Raw genomic sequence first — 17,691 nt, 5'->3', positions numbered from 1 at the left:
TAGACCCAAGACAAGGTGGAAGAATGTACTGCTGAAGAAGAAAAGGATATGCAATGTTGCTGACAAGACAGCGAAATGGAGGAGTGAAGTAAGAAAAGCTGACCACACCACCATGTGGGATAAATAGCTGGGAAGAGAGAGATAACGTTCATGTTAAGATTGAAGGAATATCTATGCATTTGGACGAATGCGGATCAAAATAAATTTTTTTTGTTCACCTTAATAGTTCATACATTACATTACAAAATAAATATCTTCATTTGAGGAACGTAAAGTATGATTATCAACTTTTATAATTGCTTAAAATATAAGCAAAATCCACAAAAAAAAAACGACCCAAAAGAATATTCTAACTAATTTCTAATAATGCGAGAAAATATGACATATTGTTCTGAAAACAAATTCCAACAACACACAAAGGAACTTGTATAATAAATAAGAAAAAAAAAACGATTCAATGACTTTTGATCTAATATTGAATAATACGATGCTGAGTGGCCGGGGAGCCAATTGTCGGAACTAAACAAGGCCACTTGTACCTGGGACGGGGCACGGCCTCTAGTGATGTATAGGATATCCGCATCCGCATCCGATTATACGAAAACACGTATCGATTGCGTTCTATCTTATTTCAAAATTTGAATTTTACTTTACTTTTCAATTTTGTTAGAAGACTTTTTATACCCACAGACACTGATATACATAAATCACATCAAACAAAATACCCGTCGGGATCGGATCTGATACTACGAGTACATACTATATTAATATAATAATGTATGCAATAGAAACGTGACCTTTTATTAAAAAATCTGTTGAAAATTAAACAATACTAGGTGAAATTTATTTTGCATAAAATTGTCTTTCTTTGTACCATAAAAATGCAGCTACAAAACAAAATAATTTCTCATACTATGCTGAGACACTTGCAAGAAAAAAATTTGCTTCAGAAGACACAGTAATGTTTTAAGTGATCGTCTTATTTCAATAACATAAGCACGCATAGCCATACAAAATCAAAACTTTTTTTTTTATTGCCTTTGTAGGCATACGAGCGTACGGCCCACCTGATGGTAAGTGGTTACCGTCACCCATGGACTTCAGCAATGCCAGAAGCAGAGCCAAGCCGCTGCCTACTGCTTAATACTCTCCACAAGCCTCGTTTGAAGAAGGACATGTCATAGCGCTCGGGAAACACCGTGGAGGGGAGCTCATTCCATAGCCGGATGGTACGTGGCAAAAAAGACCTCTGGAAACGCACTGTGGATGACCGCAGTGGCTCCATGTAGTATGGATGAACTCTACTCCGGTGGCGAGCGGTGCGATGGTAAAAACGAGACGTTGGTATCATCTCGAACAATTCTAACATGAAATTCTAACTCTGAATTCTAACATGAAAACTTGAGCGCTATTCCTGAACCTGTTAAATAAAGGTGCATCACCAAAAATAATGCTCTGTTCTTCGTTAACCCCGTAGTAGTAAACTCAGATAAGAAAATTAAAACTCTAAATTACAGGTTTCATTTATATCTGTTGTATCCGATACTGTCAATTGCATGCGCATTAAACTTTCCCATCACTACTCCTTAGCTACGAGCGGAAGAAACAGAAGACTCCTTTTACAATAATTGGACTATGAATAATACAACAGGCAGTTATTGCAGGACGAACTCGAGAATACTGGTAAGGGTCTCGAAAATTCGATGAACGGTTCGTGTAATGCGGCTTTTTTTTGATAAAATACTCTTTCTTCCCTTTGTAAATGAAAATTTAAGAACGTATTTGATGTCTGTTTTACTTTTCTGTGATCCACCTTTAAATGCTCGAGTACTATTTTATGAAACAATCCTCCGTTTCCGTTTGAAGAGCTAACCTTCTTTAAGCAATCCGGTTTGATAGTCCGGAGAATTTTTCTTTGAAGACTTCTGGAGATTGTTCGAGGGTCGTTTATTGATAAACGCGTTTTGTATGTACCTCTGATATTGTTGACGTCCATGGGAGACATTAACCAATCACCATACGCTCATCTGCCAACAAGTTAATTATTAAATAAGCAAGATGGAACTGATTCCAAAATGCATTATATTTTTTCTCTTTCGGATGTGTTTCAAGATCAATATTTGCTCTTATCAATAAATGCAGTGTAAAAGAGATATTTGGATCAACTTAAACATTATCTCAGAGCAAGTAGCACACAATACAAAACAAAAGAGAACCGAAGCTCTTTGGTGGACCCAAAATGATTGCTGGAGTCCATAGACATCTACAACGTAAATGCGCCACCCACCTTGAGATATAAGTTCTAAGGTCTCAGTATGCCAGTATACAACGGCTGCCCCATCCTTCAAACCGAAACGAATTACTGCTTTACGGCAGAAATAGGGTGGGGTGGTGGTACCTACCCATTATTTTGATTTTTATTACACGATGTTATTCCTTCGCCGTGGAAGTCAATCGTGAACAATTGTTAAGTACGTACTTCATTAGAAATTTCATACCGAAATTTCATTGGTACCTGCCTGCGAGATTCGAACACCGTTGCATCACTCGACACGAATGCACCGGGCGTCTTATCCTTTAGGCAACGACGAATTCAAACTGGAATAGCAAGCTAGAAAAGAATAGCTCGTATAGCCCTCTTAAAATAATTCGACCTTATGTCGTAAAGTAAGATGCAGCATTGGTGATCCTAAAGCGAATTATAGAAAATAAATCTTTGTGACAGTACTGAATATCTCGACGTTTTAACCTTCAGCCCTTAATGATCAATATACCCCAAATATCTCGATCTCACTGGAAGCTCCTACAAAATATTAGCTCAAGTTTTGCTGTATAACTTTCACAGCTTTCAAATCCTTAGATATTTTATAGACAATATTACAAATTTAACAAGGCTTAGTTTGTGGATTAGGCTCAGCTGTAGTGCCTTAATATTACTGAACATTCATAACAGGATTCCGGCCAGATGTACTCGGTGTTGCCAACACTGAAAATTCGAGAGATTTTCGTGGAAACTTCGTTCGAGTCATGCGAAATTTCGATTCGGTTACCGTGTTTGAATAGAAATAGCTTAATTTGTGCTCTAATCCTTAATGAACGGAACACAAAATAAGCTTGTTGGCGTTTGAAAGCACTGTTCAACTGAAGTTTTTAAGCTTTTAACGAGTCTAATATACTATAAGCACTTCGTGTGAACCATAGTATCATCCATATACGAAATTAAAAAACTACTCCAGAAATTTGTTTGATTTTAAAAGAATAATATTAACGGCCGCACTAAAACAATTCTTCTTCTTCATCGTTCCCTCACCGAGGATCGCGACCACACAGACGAGCTCGCGGCCCACCTGGTGCTAATTGGTTACCGGAGCCCATAGATTTCTGCAACGTAAATGCCGCCGCCTCACTTGAGATATAGTTCTAAGGTCTCAGTATAGTTACAATGGCTGCCCCACCCTTCAAACCGAAACTCATAACTTGGTGGTGGCACCTACCCGTGCGGACTCACAAGACGTCCTACCACCCGTGTGATTTTCCTCCATAGTATTTGGTCATGGGTGGCATGGACCGTATGGTATAAACTACAATCAACTACTTTCTTAACCAGATCTGACGATCTCGCTGGTGTTCTGACTTCTGCCTACGGCGCGCTTGCCCTCTATGCGACCCAAAATTATGAGTTTCTCTAATTCATGTCTGGGAGACGTATTAAATCATTAAATTTACATAAATCATTCATGAAATTGTAATTGCCCTTCCCAGCTAATTTGAATCTCAAGTTTTATTCTAGTTTTAATTAGTCCTTCACAGTTAACTTCCAAAAAAGGATATTATATCGGTATAAAACCGGCGTTATCCTAAAAACGATATTTATTACAAATCACAAGTATTAAAAGATCATCACGAAGAGTACTGATTTTATCCGTGAATGGCACACGACATATGTGTATTACCTGATAACATGCTGTCTAAAAAATTTCATGACAACATTCGTCAAGATATTGCTCAAAATCGTCCATTTATCCCAACACTTGCAACCCACTATCACTTCTAAAACGTGTCGGAAACAATTAATCATTAAACCAGGAACCCGTCCACTATAAATGTACGCACAGTTATTGTATTAATCAAGACAAAACCGCAGATTCGGGGCGTATCCTTAATTGAAACACAAATAGGTGTGATCGGCACGATTCCCGGGTTAAATCGGTACAAACCGGTTTGGTGCGGCACGAACCGGACTGGACCACGGATATAAACCGGTCTAAGCTCGTGACAAAGGGTGTGAATGTTAAAAGGTCGGGCGGGACCGAAGGTGTTTATACATTACTTTAATTGAATAGTTCCCGAATGTAGACAATTGTTGAACTGTCGGATAAATTGGTTTTGTGTGAAAGCAATTCTCTGTTATTTATGCACTTATATGATTATGATTTGAGAATCTTTATTTTTTTTATATTGATTTCGATTATTAAATAATCTTGTATGTAGATTCTACTTTATTGTTCTATTTTTCTACAGTACTGCCAGTATTTCGGAAGTTTTTAACACAGTATAGCAATCATCAATCTTACTGGAAATCAAAATAATTACGATTCGATTTAGTCCATAAATATGTCAAAAAGATCAAATCAAGAATAGTTGTTTGCCTTTTATTTAATTTGAACGTTATTTCCATAATTATAACTACTTTTACGATTTATACTCGTTTTTTATTGTTATTATATTATATATTATGTTATTAAAAAGTAAGAACAAACCGTAAAATTAGTTTTAGTTGTGTCAACGACACACTAAAACCAAGGGAAATGCTAAAAAGAATTTAATTGAATATGCAAATAAATTTGCTATATGCATTTGCATATTCTTTTCAATACTAGAATGTAATTACAGCACTTTCTCAATACGTATATTTTAATACATTACATTTAACTTTTACGACAATTCTTCAAAACCGCACCCATGTAATTTTAGTTAAGTATTACAAAACTATTTTTAGTATATAGAAAACGTACTTGTTTAATGAAATCGAAACGGCACCCGTTTGAGGTAGCCATTTTCAGTTAAACCTCGGGCGCGTTATCCTGGTTTTATTCGACCGACGAGCGAGCGTGGTCCAAGGTCCAGGGATGGCCAGTAATACCCTCATATAAATGCCGGTGTCGAAGGCGTTGTTCCCTAAAAGCGGAGAATGAAAACCGCAGGGCTGCCTGATAAACTTTTATTGGTGTGTCTAATTCGCTTTATCCTGATTGATCGAAATTTTAGATAGATTCCGTGATCAACAAAATTAATGACATTTCAATTAGAAATCTATATATACTAATATATAAATCTACAGTGGTTTTTACGGATGTTCCGTTATAACTACTGAACCGTGCATCCGATTGACTTGAAACTTGGTATTTATGTAGAAAATACATGTATTTAATGGATAGGATTTATATGAGTGTTGGACTCTCTACACCAGTTTCGGGGGCGTTATTGATGAGAATCTTTGTGGGGGTGAGAAATAATAATGTTAATTTTAAATGACCAGCGAAGCGGACGGGTACAGCTAGTTTTTAATAAAATTAACGATATATTAAATTGCAGAATATTATAAAATAAATATTATTCTATCTAACACTCAAGTATGAAATGAAAAATAGTGTTTGTGTAATACAGTTTAAAATACAATGTTTATAAACATACCTTTATAAAACCTACTCTTCTTAGATATAGTAGATAATCTTTATTCAGGGTGAAAGAAATGTGTTTAAAAAATAGCAGTATTCAATGAGTAATTGATAGCGTAAATTAAAAGTTTTATCGTTGTTCGCTGGAAATCCGGCCCTAATTCAGCATAAATAAGGTTGCTCGTAAATAACCAACGCTAGTTTTCACCGGAATTTGGGGTAAAGACATGAACACAGTGCACAATAAAAATCGAATACATTAAAAAACGAATATGTTATATTAAAATCTAAAATAAAATAATAATTTAGATTTTTTCTATTTTCAAAAGCTTAATAACAGTAGAGTCCTGAGCTTTTCTGCCCATTAATGTCAACTATGAATACGTATCGCACGAATCCATAGAAATTTAATTACAAAATAAACAGCACACCCGAACAATTGCAACACAAATTATATTTTATTGTTAAATTTGACAACAATTAAAATTTTCAAAATTCAATTAAGTCCGCCCATAACTAAGCGGGCAACCCTAACGGGAAGCTTCCAACTTAATTAGAATCTTTTAAAGTTTACTCTGGCAATAAAGGAGGTATTACTTAAGTAAGGGAAGGGATTTGCCGGCGATGTACTTGTACTGGAACAGATGTTGCGATGAGCCTACGTCACCGAACTGTTTTATCTTTGCATAATGTTGCCAACGCTTTGAAACGTGTTTTGAAGTGCGGCTTTGGGATTTAAGTTTTAGTAGAAGTTAAAAAGGAATTTAATGATAATAAAAATGTAAGAAAGTAAGTATAGAATTAGTAGAAAAGTAGAAGATTAGTTTAGAAAAAAAAACAGGAAACATAGTAATACATTCAATATATTTTTTTAATTAATCTTTTACTTTAGCCAATGTTTTGTCGACTTCCATTAAAATTTAAACTATATAATTTATAAAAATTGAAATCAATTTCTTAAATATCGGATAATGCTTAGAGGTGAAAATAGTAGCAAAAACCGATTAAACAATAGGGCTTATATTATGGATAGCCGCGAAATTTTAAACCAAAACATCGTAAGAGTATTTCCCTAGAATATCTCTCTAGTATTACGCATCCCACACTAGCTCGAGCCAATGGACCGTAATACTGAACTGTTCACAAATACATATATTACATTTCATACATACATAATATGTAGGGTCCAATGCCAACATTAGTAGGTATAGTATTGTGATTATTATTTTTTAAAGGATTTTATAACCTTGTAACTAAGACCTTTAGGTCATGTCTTATTTTAGTTTATATTCTTATTTTTATCAAAAATGATAATATGGAATGAAATGAAATGAAAATGATTAATTTGAGACATTAATCAACTGGGATGAAATTAAATGAAATGATATGAGATGATATGGGATGAAATATAATCTCAGTAAAATGGTGGTCATTTACTGAGATTTTTTTAGTGGACTTTTTGGAGGATATCGAGAAGTTACGTCCAACCGCTTTGTTTCATTTTGCCAAATTTACGCACTTTCACAGATATTAAGCAGTTAATAAACCACCGTTATTACACATTTAAACCCGAAGAAACACTAAATAGACAAAATAAAACATATCACACAACTTCACTGCTCACGTTCCCGCCAAAAAGTCCATAATATTGTGATTATATTTTTAATTGAAGTGTTACCAGAGCAATAATAGACGCTGTACTGCCAACTATCTTTGTTTTTTCCAGTGGCATGATGGGTATGAGAGAAGAGATAAACGTGGTACAAATAAACAGAAACCGCGACATGACACGTGCTCGGAGAACGTCAGCGCCAACTGTCAGATGACGAAGGAAAAGATCAGGGTTCTTACCACATAAATTTTAACGCTAATAAAACTAAAGAACGTCTGATCATTCTTTAGGTTCGCTTGCGTTAAAACGTTCTCTAGTATTAGGAAATAAAATAATTATTTGATTATCTAAAACCGGGGATACGCTTATCGGGAAGTCGTGAATCAGTAAAAATTGCCAGAACTCAAAATACTGTTAGTCTTTTCTGGGTGCAAGGCTAGGGCAATTTTCAAATGTCGGCGAATAACAGCCAAAGCTGTAACAAGCTTCAAAACAGAAAAATAAGCGCGTGACGTAATTCTATTTATATTTACGGCCAGCGAAATTCAAACAACGTACACTTATTTTTATTTTATTTTTATTGCTTAGGCGGGTGGACGAGCTCACATCCCACCTGGTATTAAGTGGTCACTGGAACCCGTAGACATCTACAACGTAAATGCGCCACCCACCTTGAGATATAAGGTCTATTAATTCTAAGGTCTAATTCTAAGGTCTATTAATTCTAATATCTAATTCTAAGGTCTCACGTATAGTTACAACGGCTGCCCACCCTCCAAACCGAAACGTAGTTTAGAACCGCCCTAAACTATAATATCGTATCGTAATAATGTGAACAGTACGTCATTACGTGTACAATAATAAACCAAACACGACGAGACGCCACAATCTAGGCATTAGATCAAGAACCAGACATCCCATAGTCTAACCGCACAGCTTCCGATATGCAACGTCACACGACATCCTCAGTAAGATTTAGCCCTAAGGACATTTGGTAGGTCTCCGGACGTATGGATTTGGTGAAACACACTATCTCAGGGCGGGCTAAGCGATTCATATTAAGATAGAGGTAGAGGGAAATTTCAAAGTAGCGGCAAAGCATTGTATAGAATATTATAATATGATATGGAATATTATATTATATAGCACTACATAGTATAAAACAAAGTCGCTTTCTCTGTCCCTATATTCCTATGTATGCTTAAATCTTGGAAACTACGCAACGGATTATGATGCGGTTTTTTTAATAGATAGAGTGATTGAAGAGGAAGGTTTATATGTATAATAACATCCATTATATAGTGGAGAAATCAATAATAAATTACAGTTTCCGAAGCGAAGCGAGGGCGAGTCGCTAGTCACTACATAGTATAAAACAAAGTCGCTTTCTCTGTCCCTATATCCCTACGTATGCTTAAATCTTTAAAACTACGCAACGGATTTTGATGCGGTTTTTTTAATAAATAGAGTGATTGAAGAGGAAGGTTTATATGTATAATAACATCAATTAAATAGTGGAGAAATCAATAATAAATTACAGTTTCCGAAGCGAAGCGAGGGCGAGTCGCTAGTCACTACATAGTATAAAACAAAGTCGCTTTCTCTGTCCCTATATCCCTACGTATGCTTAAATCTTTAAAACTACGCAACGGATTTTGATGCAGTTTTTTTAATAGATAGAGTGATTAAAGATGAAGGTTTATATCTATAATAACATCAATTTAATAGTCAAGAAATCAATAATAAATTACAGTTTCCGAAGCGAAGCGGGTCGCTAGTAGAATATAATAGGCGAATTGGGATGACCTTAGCAACGTTCTATCTTCGTCGCAAGTATTCATTCGTTCAGTTCAAAGAATATTATTAAAATATATATGATACCATCACAAGTGGCGTTCTCTTTATACTGTAGACAGTAGATGAACTCGAACTATGAAAAAAGATAAATTTCTTGAATACATTATGATTGTCATAGCTGGTCTGTAAAGTTCAAGAGCTTATAGAAAGTTATGTGTATCGCGAAATAGAAGTATTATAACAAAAAGATGAGTCGTGTTTTTCACAGCTTCTTAATAATTAAAAACTTATTATACAAAAAAAATAAACTCCGAACATTCTACATTCACTCGCTAAAAGATATCAGTCGTTTGCTTTAGGCATAAGCGCCGTTGGTCTAATGGGTAAGACGTCTTATCAGAGAAGCAGAAGCTAATTTCATATAGCTATCGTATCTTTCGTATTCATGAACAACGTTTGCGGCTTAAGAGCAAAATTAATAAAAGAAATTGTACAAAGTTACTTTGAATAATTTTAAAAGTAATGTAATTGAAAAGTATAGTGTAGAGTAGTTTTTCAAGATTGTCACTAACAGATTAATAATATTTGAGACTAACAACCTATAAAATTATTTACATTATCAACATTTTTCTCATCAAATTCTTAAGAAACAAATTTTTATCGATGTTAATTAATTTAGACGAGATTTAGATATAATAATGTAATTATTATCTTGTACATTTGCACCATACCTCGTCCCCCCGTGTCCGTATCAACCCACGTAGCCGCTTCCGCCCAATCTGGCACAGGACCGCACTGTATATCAGAAAAACAGTAACAGCTGTATTTCGCAGTTATTGTAAGATAAAACCATACATTTTTAACCACAACTACGGGAGAAAGTGTAAAATGAAAATTCCTAATTTAAAAACAAAGAGATCCTGTATACAGAATCCTTTTTAAATTGCTTAGATGTATGAACGAGTTCACGGCGCACCTAGCGTTAGCGGAGCCCATAGACATCAACAACGTAAACGCCACCTACCTTAAAGCACTAGTTCTAAAGTCTCAGTTTTATCGTACAACTGCCCCACCCTTCACACCAGCAATAGATAGGGTCCCTAAATACGTATCCATATACTTACACATGCGGGCTTACAAGGCGTCCTACCACCAGTAATCAAAATTTTTGCGACTTTCATTTTTACTACACGATGCCCTTCCTTCATCGTGGAAGACATTCTTGGACATATTATAAGTACGTATTTCATTAGAGATTTTTTTATTTCTAGATGGGTGGACAAGCTGACAGCCCACCTGGTGTTAAGTGGTTACTGGAGCCCATAGACATTTACGACGTAATGCGCCACCCACCTTGAGATATAAGTTCTAAGATCTCAAGTATAGTTACAACGGCTGCCCCACCCTTCAAACCGAAACGCAATACTGCTTCACGGCAGAAATAAGCAGGGTGGTGGTACCCACCCGCGCGGACTCACAAGAGATCCTACCACCAGTAATTACGCAAATTATAATTTTGCGGGTTTGATTTTTATTACACTATGGATTATGATCCTTCACCGTGGAAGTCAATCGTGAACATTTATTGAGTACGTATTTCATTAGAAAAATTGGTACCCGCCTGAGATTCGAACACCGGTACATCGCTCAACACGAAGGCATCGGACGTCTTATCCGTTAGGCCACGACGACTTCTAATTGCTACCATCCGGCAGGATTCGAACACCGGTACAGACGCATCGCTTCATACGATTGCACGTCTTATCATTTAGCCACGACAGACACAGCCCACTGAGTTTCTCGCCGGATCTTCTCAGTGGGTTCCGTTTCCGATCCGGTGGTAGATTCTGCGAAGCACTGCTCTTGCTTGGGCCAGTGCTAGCAACACTCCGGCTTGAGCCCCATGAGCTCACCGACACGTTAGGGCGAAGCTGAAATAGCTTCTCAAGGTTATCAGCATAGGTAGAAAAAATTAATAAGCCACTACGACTTGAATTCCGTCCGAACTCCCGACCTGCGCTAGCTACATTGTCAGTTTGATAGGAAGCCCTCTGTCTCCGAGGCAGTTATTTACCGTCTCTATCTCTATCTGTCTCGTACATAAACACTGATTCTGTTTACATTACCGTCACCGGACCAATGTGCCTCGGGTTACGAATACAGTGCAATAAATCAAGACCCATGGAAAGGGAACGGTTTGTTTGACTATATTTTATTAAAAGACCTCATTTTGGGACAAATGAATTTATTTCAGTGACACAAGTACTGTTTACTGTTTCTTTAACTGCTTAGGTGAGTGGACGAGCTCACGGCCCAACTGATGTTAAATGGTCAATGGAGCCCATAGATATCTACAACGTAAATGCCGCCACCTACTTGAGATATGAGTTCTAAGGTCTCAGTTTTATAGTACAACGACTGCCCCATCCTTCGAACCGAAATGCATTACTCCTTCATTTCAGAAATAGGCAGGGTGGTGGTACTCTGTGCGGACTCACAAGACGTCCTACCACCAGTAACATAACGACTAGTAAATATACGTAACTAAATAATTATTGAAATTTGCATCGCACTGTTTTATAATTAAGTTAAGAATCCATTAAGTAAAACACTTTATCATTTAGACGCTCACACGTAAACTTGAATCATAATTATGAGAGTGAACTCGGAACAAGAACAACAATTAGCGACTCAAAATGTATCTAGTTAATTGTAAAGTACGGCGTTGGGATGGCATTGGTATAGCGTGTTGATGGACGCTACCCGTGCACGTCATTAGTGTTGTGTTGCCATGTGCACAATAGGAAATCGAACATATTTTAATTTAATTAGCAAATTATTACTTGGTGTAAACCTGAGGGACGCTGCTTTACCTATTTCTATCTTAAAGCAATTTGCGTTTGAGCACTAATCATACCGACACTTTCTGGTACCTATTTCTACTGTAGCGGGTAGGTAACGATATACGACAAGCATTACTCAAATAAACAAAACAAAACAAACAAAATAGTATAATAACTGTAGATTCATTGTAAAAGTTCAAAATGGGTCATTTGACCCTTTATGTTATGTTTAGCAATTACTCATAAGAGTGCGTATTTTGAGCCTATATTAGAAGGTACCATATGGCCTTTTCTTTCTCCAAGCAATGAAGCCTCTCTATTTTAAATGATAAGTACATAATACAGTTGCTTTTTTTAATGGAGGATTACTGTTTGCCCAAAGGCATTTCCAGCTTTACCAGAATAGGTGGGCGAACAACACTCAGCCAAGAGGGGAGGTATTGCTAAAAGCTGTCCGAGCACTTTCGGATTAGACCTAACAAACCAAGGCTTCGTGAATGAATCTACTACCGGATCGGAATCGCGACCCGCTGAGTAGATCCGGCGAGAAACTCAGTGGGCTGACGTATGGTTGCACGTAATACGAATACCTGAGTCGCTAAGCCTGCTCCTAGTATCAGAGCTGAAGGCGTCTGATGTCTAATGCCCCTTGCTTATTGGATCTGATGGAACCGTAAGGACGTGTCTAGGGCGTCGTCGGTGACTGACTCCTGCGTGGCGGGAGTCGGGGGAATGTCCGCGGCGGCAACGATAAGGCGATTATCATAACGCATAGCCTTATCGAATTAAGTTTGAACTCTGACCTCAACTGTCACAGTAATTAGTCGTTTTGACCTATAGGATTAATGCGACTATCCCGTTGCTTAAATCACACAGACAAAATTTTGGTTAATACATTATTTTTTCCTTAACTAAGAATTATTATTCACTGGTGGTAGGACTCTTGTGAGTCCACGTGGGTAGGTACCACCACCCTGCGTATTTCTGCCGTGAAGCAGTAATGCATTTCGGTTGAAGGGTGGGGCAGCCGTTGTAACTATACTGAGACCCTTAGAACTTACATCTCAAGTTAGGTGGCGCATTTACGTTCTAAATATCTATGGCTCCAGTAACCACTTAGCACCAGGTGGCTGTGAGCTCGTCTATCCATCTAAGCAATAAGAAAAAAATATATTGCATGTTGTGAAGCTTGCATCTCTAATTAAGTGACATCACGGCGGGAGTGAAGTGATTGCGTAATAAAATGCGATATGAGATTCACGCTACGGATTAAGGGCTGCGTTAGAGTTTTATCGGGGTGCGAATAACATATCACCAAGTCATAATTTATTTTGCTGTTTTGGTTAATTTTTTCGGAATATCAAAATCGTAAAAGATAAATAAGGTGCTCTGTTGCAACATTTCAAAATTGATTCTACAAACGTTTAATAAAATTGAATGTTATTTAAACTTTATCATCTATCTATATATATAAAAATGAATTGCTGTTCGTTAGTCTCGCTAAAACTCGAGAACGGCTGGACCGATTTGGCTAATTTTGGTCTTGAATTATTTGTGAAAGTCCAGAGAAGGTTTAAAAGGTAGATATATTTTAGATTAGGTATTTTATTTATCGATTGAGGCACTACAAAGTCTGCCGGGTCAACTAGTAAATAATAAAATATTTACATCAAAGCTCTTTATATTTTAACTCTAAATTAAAAACGACAAGGTATTTTTCATGTTTTGTTTCGATTAGCTTTGAGTCCAGCCTGCAGCTCACCTAATGACGGTTCATGACTATCGCCCACGGACATCGACAACACTAAACACATAGCCAAACTGCTGGCCATCGCTAGGTATTATTTTCAAACCGCGTTTGAAGAACCAGAGCCCTCAGGAAATGTCATGGACCGTCGTATTATTTCACTCCAAGCTCAAATGATACTTTTTTTTTTTTATTGCCCTTGTAGGCAGACGAACATACGGCCCACCTGATGGTGAGTGGTTACCGTCGCCCATGGACTTCAGCAATGCCAGGGGCAGAGCCAGCCGCTGCCTACTGCAAATACATGGCGAAAATAATCTATGGAAACAGATTATGGATGGGTGCAGAGGTATTGTTTAATGAGAGGGCTAAAGAAAGTGTAGTAGGTCTCAAACTACCAAGCTAACTAATGTATCAAGACTATTTATAAATCCATCGAAATCAACAACTCGCTCGTTTTTTGTCAAACTTATGTTATTATTTAAAGTCTGTTGTCTTATTGAGAATAATATAAATATTGCTTGTCTTTAATATTATTTATCTATAATTTAGTTTTGGCGGAATCTGTGATTATATTATAGAAGTATAATAGTGTTTGACAATAGAACCATACTAATGTTCAAACTTATAATTTAAATTAATTATAGTCGAATTTCGACTATCGGGGGAACACAAGTTATAAGAAATTAATGAATGCATTATAGTGTACTTCAAAACGCGTACTCATTAATGAAATTCGTCGGTAACTGTCGCCATCAATCTCCCACTTCACTTAATGACTTGATAACTTAGTTACGCCCCACCCGTAATATCATCTTGTTCCCTTAATGATATTGTTGCTAAGTATTTTTTTGTTGGCAAATTACAATATTTAATTCGAGTTCGAGATGTAATTGCGATTTCTAGAGATAAGCGACGATAGCTCTTTGCCAAGTTGTAAATTCTTCGACGAGAGAACCTGTAGCAACTTCCATTTGTTTTTACAACAAATATTTATCATCAATCGGTCATGAGAAGGTTACACGTCCATCCATGTACAATTATCAAGATGAGTCATAATTGGTCTCTGATCTTTTTTCCTGAGTTTGAAACGATCCAAATGCACTCGTGATCAAGTGACGATGATCTAAATTATCAATAATAATAATCAAACGGAAACGTAAAGACTACAAAACTGTACAAAGGATAACTCTATTAGAATACATTAGTGCCGTAATAATATAATGGACTAAAGTAAATAGTTTGAAACAAATGAGTAGGACATCCACACAGAACGAATAGTATTAGAGTATAAAAAAGGTAAACTCCAATTTAGAAGGAAAAATACGAAGATGATTTTATTTAATTTACATGTCTCGACCGACGGTGACCACCTTCCAGTAATAGTACTGAGAGGATGAAGGTACAAAGACCTCGAGAGATAAAATCTGTATATTGTTGAAGAAGTTTTGTCTACCAAGGGCTGAACCCCCTACCCTACAGTTAGTAAGAGATCTTAAAATGAGAACCATATTCACATTTCATAGAGTGTTAACTATGAACGTGGAAGGATTTAGAGGAAGAGGTAGACCTAAGAAGAAGAAATGGATGGAATGTGTGAAAGACGATATGGGTAGGAGGGGAGTGAGCGAAGAAATGGTATATGATAAAAGAGTATGGAAGGAGCAAACATGTTGCGCCGACCCCAGGTGACTGGGAGAAGGGCAGGATAATGATGAATGATGATGATTCACGACACGTTACGCACCGGTATGCACGGTGGCCATTTTACATCAAGTGAGATCTTTGACCTCATCTGTTCAAGTTACTTAACAGAAAAGAAGATAACGTATCCATCAACCCAACGTAATTAGACCATTACCTTATCATTACTACCACTTCAGTTAAACTCTAGATTGGACTTCTATTGTTGATGGTTGGTCCTCCATTGGCAGTGGCCACTTCTCTACGATATTATTTAGAAAAAGGTGTTAAAAAATCCCTAACTAATGAATCTATTAATAACACTTTTCGAAAGCTATTAACAAGAATATTCCCTGTTCGCACTCTATTCGTCCCAAAGCTATTAGGCGAAGTACGAGGCAGCTCGGCATGCCAAAGTTTGGCGGAGATCTCGACCTCTGCATTTTTGGAAACGAGCCCAAATAACTTGTTGCAACAACGGGACTGCAACCTGTTGCCGGCCCCGGCAGGCCTACTGCGAACATAGTGTTGCAATTTGTAAATCTATTTTCCCATGAGATTTCCAACAAAAAAAATCCCTAAAACTGTATATAATTGAAATGCGTTTTACGACCAAATCAAAAACCAAATACTGCCCAGTCCGAAGATTGTAAACAATACGAAGCGTAAAGACGTACTGTGATGAATACAAAACTTACAAAAGGAAAAGCAAAGTAGAAATCGTAGTTTACTATCTACTACACAAAATAGCGCACCGAAATAGTCCACAGGCCAAGTGTGATAAAGCCCCCGCTATGCAAAAACTAGTCACTTTTAGAATTTTAATCGAATCATGTCACTAGATATTTTCAATGATAACTCTTCTGGTTCTGATCCTAAGCCCGGCATTATTTTATCGTTGTCAGACCAATGTACATCTACTCTATTTAAAATATACAATTATTTTTATTCTGTTTATCCGAAAATAGTCGTTATAACAGTCCAAAAATAGAAAAAGTAATCAGAATAACCGCAATTTCAAAATCTCCAAAAGTGCATCTTTTGCATAATGTTACAGCGTATAGTTTTGGAATCGAGTGGCTTATAACAGGGCTCACGGGACAGATGTCGAAAATCCAACATAGAAACTGTTTCATTCGATAATGCCCCAGAATGGACAAATTAAAATAAGACTTAGTAAGAAATTTGAGTTAGTAAATAACCACTAATGGTTGGAAGTATACTTAGCCTGCACGGATAAGTATCATCATCTTGGCAATTCCTGCCGCAAAAGCGTTTATAATGAAGACTTTTATTTCATGATACAGTTGATGATTTAAAAAAATCACTTATCACCAGCTACACTCCTAACTGGTAAACAGATACCAGAAATAACTCAATGTATTTAATTTAAACCCAGAGTAAAACGTATAACAAAAATAAACGAAACAAATAAATTTTACATGTAGCAACCCAGCCGAGCCGGTGGTACATTTTTGCCGGCGCCAGTACAAATACATAATGAATGCGAACGTTTAGCTGGCTCTGTATTACGCTCTCAGCTTTAGTTCATGAATGTTATTGTCGGGGGAGCCTCCTCAACTATTCACTCTGTAATGGAACGAGGCGTTTATTGAATTTTTAAGCAGATTTAAAGGGCTGAACGTTTTGTCTGAAATATTTAATAGTTGTTGGTTTCGCAGATTTGCAAATGCTTAGTTTGTTGTTTTTAAACATTATCTTACTGAAGTCAATATTTCATAAAACTCTAAAGACCAAAAATTATTGTAAAATGGCCTTTTGTACTTGGGGAACATTATAAACTTAAGAATGACTAAGAAACATATCACTAGACTACAGTTGTTTTTGGTTCACGGAATACGGTCATCCGCTGCACGCTTGTTCGCTCACAAGATGTGTGTATAGCAGCTTATACGTCGTCTTCTTGGAATACCGTTGCCGGCTTCTAAGCAACATACGACAGGAATTGGACACTTTGGAGTCGGGATCCAAGCGAGATCCTTATCCTGATAGGTTGATGCAAAGAAAGAAGAGTCCTCTTTTCGCACCCCGCAGCCTTATTAGGCATATAATAAAAAAAGGTTTTTTTTTTTTATTGCCCTTGTAGGCAAACGAGCATACGGCCCACCTGATGGTGGTTACCGTCGCCCATGGACTTCAGCAATGCCAGGGGCAGAGCCAAGCCACTAACTATAAATTATATGCCATATTTGGAGCGTAAACAACTCCATTTCCTCTTAATTCCTCTTATTGTGAGGTCTCAACGTCTCTCGGTGTATCTAGGACAAAATCATTCTTCAAAACAATGTAAGATTAGATTTTAAAATCGGG

General features: G+C 36.9%; 1 protein-coding gene across 1 annotated transcript in view; it reads left to right on the top strand.

Annotated features, from left to right (window-relative positions):
• Nucleotides 1–17,691, top strand: part of bru3 (CUGBP Elav-like family member bruno 3) — a 750,372-nt gene that overhangs the window by 725,135 nt on the left and 7,546 nt on the right.

Source organism: Bombyx mandarina, chromosome 12 (assembly GCF_030267445.1).
Source record: "Bombyx mandarina strain Sakado chromosome 12, ASM3026744v2".
Lineage (NCBI taxonomy): Eukaryota > Metazoa > Arthropoda > Insecta > Lepidoptera > Bombycidae > Bombyx > Bombyx mandarina.
This window is presented reverse-complemented; position numbering and strand designations above follow the sequence as displayed.